This window comes from Orbicella faveolata, unplaced genomic scaffold, assembly GCF_042242905.1.
Source record: "Orbicella faveolata isolate gen_17 unplaced genomic scaffold, um_ofav_v1 contig_2, whole genome shotgun sequence".
NCBI lineage: Eukaryota > Metazoa > Cnidaria > Anthozoa > Scleractinia > Merulinidae > Orbicella > Orbicella faveolata.
Genome location: NW_028301547.1, coordinates 17,980,001 through 17,985,000, shown reverse-complemented (window position 1 = coordinate 17,985,000; position 5,000 = coordinate 17,980,001).

Genomic DNA, 5,000 nt, shown 5'->3' with positions numbered 1-5,000 from the left:
AATATCTATTTGGGAATAAAACGAAAGAAAGCGTCACGCTCGATTGCGCTAATTTCGCTACTCGAGGACTATTACTAATAGTCCTCTAGTAGCGTAGCCAATTAAAATGCAGGATTTGCATTAGTCCATTAGTTGGGTGATGCTAAAGTGAAATATTTACTACCAGTCTGCCAGATTTTACGAAATTTCACAGAAGGGAACGCGAGAAAATTCACTGTCAGTTTTGCTTTTTGTGCGCATGTTGACGTCTTAAAATATCGAAAAACACTGACGCTTTCCTTCGAGCGCGCGCAGATTACCTTTGTACGTGCCCCTCTTTCCTTTATCTATATCTTGTGCAACAGTTTTGGTCAGGTAACTCATTTAGATTTAAACGGTGATAAATCGACAGTTTAACACTTTATTTGAGATTAACATCCTTTTCGATTCTTTCAAATTTGGCAGTGCTGGCTAAAAGAATTGATCGCCTTTCATTTGACTTGCTACTGGTCCATTCTCTTTAATTAGGAATTAGTTCAAACTTACCTTACGACTATCGAGTTGCGCAAGCATGCGGGAGTTTGGAGAGTACAAGTGTAAGAGTTGCTCGAGTTGCTATGTTCTTACCCTTACAGGGGCGGATCGAGCGGGGGTGCAGGGGACGCACCCCCCTGAGATGAGGCCTTCTCCGTATTCGCTTTTAAATTCCTTTACCTCACCAGTCAGTTACCCCATTCCTTTGTGGTGGTGCACCCCTCCTACGAAAAATCCTGGATCCACCCCTGCCTTGACTTTATTGGGAGTCCCCCCTGGGGGTAGATGTCGAGAATAAGCAAGAAAAAACTTTTTTTTTGCGATGATGAAGTCAGTACTCTTTATGTGCAGCACAGATAAACAAACTCTCTCTCCCCGTTTTTATTGTGTTTGTCGTTAAGATTTGTCAAGAATTCACTGACACGAGTTCGTTGACACACAAAAAAAATACAAGTTAATATCTTTCAGTTCATAGCTGTCAGTGCTTTTGGAATTTTCTAGGAAACTGAGGATTCTCTTCTAGAGGCCGCCTTTCTTTGCTGCCCTGTGCACGGTCCTTTCACGAATTGCGTTGAGGCCTCTTTAATTTGCCGTAAAACTCTGAGCCCAACTAACCAACCAGTGTACAACTTTTCAGACTTTCCTCAGGGGACAGGGAGAAAATAGTGCAAAGAAGGGAAGGGTGAAGGGATTAATTTGCATCCAAGTAGATTCGTGCCCTGATATCTACTACAAAGTTAACATGGAAAGTTTTCAATTCGTCCCATTACCAGAAACTAAGTGATATTAATTCTAAACGTGTCTAGGTAGACATAAACAATAGTGATTGCAATGTCGTGTAAACGCGCCGATTCCTTCAGTCATGTCAAACGTTAAGGGAGAATAAGGAACTCGATTAATGGCACCCTTTATAAACAGGAAAAAACTTCTCTCAATAGGCCATCCAAACACAAATCAACCTAACAAACCGATGGTCGAAAGTGCAGAAAGAAACTCGCTGTTGAAGCAACAACGACTACAACGCCAAAGATGACGTCGATTAATTGAAAAAACGACTTTACATTATATTCAACCTGCGAATCTCGCGAGAATTTAATTTAGATTCATTCAGTTTGTCTATCACTGTGAAAAACATCTCAAACAGAATATGTAAGACAGCGTCAAAATTCGAAAAAGAAATTTTAAAAGTTGGCCGTCGAAGTTCACGTTCTCTCAAATATGCAGAATGTGGTTATTTCACGTTGTTGTTTTGTAAAGAACGGCAAAGAAATGAACAAAGAATATTAATTGTATAACGCACGCTTACACAGCCATTGTACTTGTTGCCGTTGCCGTCGTGGTTTGCTTGTTAAACTCCCTAAAACCCAGTAAACGGCAACGAAAGCACAACCGAAAAAAAGAAGGCCAGAAGTGCAGAAAACATCCCTGCTATGGAACGTCTTTTGAAAAAAAAAGTAAATGACTTTTCCCCACTGATTTCCCGCCATTCCGTCTCTGGTAGTTTCGAAAAAGTCGCTTGGGCTTTCCACGCATCGCGCGGGTAATATCCTCGAAAAACCTGGGTACCATGTCTAAAAATAACTTAAGAGGGATTACCTTGGGTATAAGGCCTATACGGGCGATTCACTCTCTTACTTTGATAATCTCTTGAATAAGCGGATTCGTGGGGCAGAGAGCGAAACGCGATACACGAGCGCCGAGAAAGAGTAAAGATTTTTTGTTTTCGACTAGCACTTCGCGCTCGTGGTCGCGCTCCGCGCTCAAGTATCACGCTTCGCTGTCTACTCCGCTAATCCGCCTATTCAGCAGACTACTCAATGCCCAAAAGAGACTTGGATACAAAGAAAACACCACCAAATATAGAAATTTGTCCTGAAAGCCTCGGAGCTATGTTAGAATATTGATATATCGAACGTGGCCTATTGGCGGACGTTTTCAAAAGTCTACCCCACTAAATTGCAAATAAATTTCCAATCAAGCCGCTCTGTTCAGAAACTGTATATTCTAATGGTTAACGATACTACGATTAACTGGTGTCGAGATGAATCAGTCCTGGATCAGTACATGTCGATTGTTAATGGTGTTTTGTTCACGAAAGATACTTAATATTCACAATACTCAGTCCATGATTGAATTCCTAAAATCCTTGAAAAATTGATGTCTTTTGTGAAAGAAAGACAAGTTCCGTGTGTTAATGAAAACTTGACACAAGAAACTGCGAAAGGATTTCAGGAATATTCATTCCATCGCCCACAGCATCCTCACTGAACCATAGAGAGAAATCAAGAAAACAAAATTGCTTTTGTGTAAGTTTCGGTGGCATTCTTCAAGAAAACGCAACCATCTTTTAATCGTCATTCACACTTCTATCAGTCACGAATTCTATTGGCGAGGGTTAATTAAAATCAAGAGAGTTCAAATTTGCCCCAGTTACTCACCCAATCGAGAAATTTTTAGAGTGCCCCCTTCGTTCCCATCCCCGGGGTCCCCACCCGGGTATCGAACGCACCCCACTAATCTCTGATTACGAAACTTTTAGATATTGGATATGTACATATGTATATTTTAGAAAGGAGCACTGCTAAACGGAAAGACCGACGGAAAATACCCTTGATTGATTTTTTCATTTAGTAAAACTATCTGCGTGACCTAGAAAATTTGTTTCCTGATATCCTGAACCAGGCTTTGTTATGCAGAGTTCAATAGCCTGACACTATGTTTAACATGTCACCTCCACAATTATGGTTAGCTTTGCGAGCGGGCAATATCAACCAAGTCCTACGCTGTGATAGGCCACGAGCCGGCAAGATGGGGCTATATATATCTTGCCTGCTCGGAGTTGCCCTCAATTTTCCACAATATTATGTTGTAATCCTTATTGACTAAGATGGCTGGATATAAGTCTTGATATTTTTTGCGTGTTTATGGACTTCCGACTGCGTCTCGGTCCATTAACACGCAAATGTTCTTGTCTTCTAGCAAGCAATCTTTCCCTCATGCTTGGTCAATAAACCACAATTTTATTGTTTATGTTCGATAGCCTGTCGATACTATTGTTCAACATGTCACCTCCACAATTATGGTTAGCTCCGCGAGCGGGCAATATCAATCAAGTCCTGCGCTGTGATCGGCCACTCGAGCCGGTAAGATGGGGCTCTCTTACCCGCGACGCTAGGGATTGCCCTTTGGCGGGAAATGTTACGGCATTGATCCGTAAAAACAATGCTTGAATCAATACTTTTGTAAGTCACAGACGATACAGAATGATATATTAAATCCTTATACACAGTCTTCATCGGAGTTTTCTTGGGCCATCAATTTAGCTATACCGGCTGGCTATCTTCAATGGCAAATTGAGCTGGTGAGCAATAATCAATCTCTTTGCACGATAAATAATTACGCTGACGAGGGTGTGTCAGGGTTGCCGTTAGAGAATTTTACCGCGCAAATGTAATTAACTACATCAGAAACAAATAACTGAACACATACATATCTGACAAATCCACCCAGATGCATAGAACTGCACCAGAGTGTGAAAAAAATTACGATCTAAACAAGGTAGGTAAGGTTAACGTTTTCACTGAAGGTCGAATCTTTTTAGTGATCTACATGACACCGACACTTACAACTTTTAATAAGCTCGAAATTTCACTGAATAGGGTGAACGTTGACGAAGCCGAAACAGTTATTGTCTCATAGAAATCAAAAGCGAATAACCCTTAAAATCGACGCCTTCGGAAGATTTCGCTTCATCCTAGAAAACATGCACGGAGGGAAAAAAACTCTGGTAGCCAGGGTAAATAAATACAAACGAATCACGATTTGATAACAAGAGGCTTTGTTATAGGATTGCAAAATGAGCCTATTTAGCCAATTTAGCATATTTTAAATGTACAATAGGGATTTTCTTCCATAACATTTACCATAAGAGCGGGATCGGAAATACAAACCAACGACACCAGGATTGAAAACCTAAAAAGAGACAAATTCTCCCCGGGGGAGGTTGTATTTCGGGAATTCGTTTCGTGAAGAAAGTTACGTTGGGGTGGCTAGTAGGGGTGACGGCTGCTATCGTAAAGCGAAAGCTGTATCTTACAAGTGTATCTTCATTATATGCTTCCAAATTTTAAATGCAATGTAGTTTCAAACTGGCGGGTATATTTCGCCCCTTTATGCGAAGAGCAAGTTCATGTAGTTCAATTGAAAAGGGCTACTGATTGTTACGCCTTGAAAATGTTGAAAATAAAAGAATGGAATTGAATTGTTCCGTGATGGATTCTGAAAAGTTTGCTTGTAGGATACCACTGAGAATTTGGGGCTTGCGAGCTTGTTCAACAAGGTTTTCCGACGTCTGATAGTACGGGCATCCCAGCCAATTAAAATTGCAGCATTTGTACGCCTTGTGACGATAAATTCTTCCCTGGGAAAGTATATTTTCGACTGGAGGAACACTGAAACTGTACAGAAAGGCTCTGGAAACTATGGGA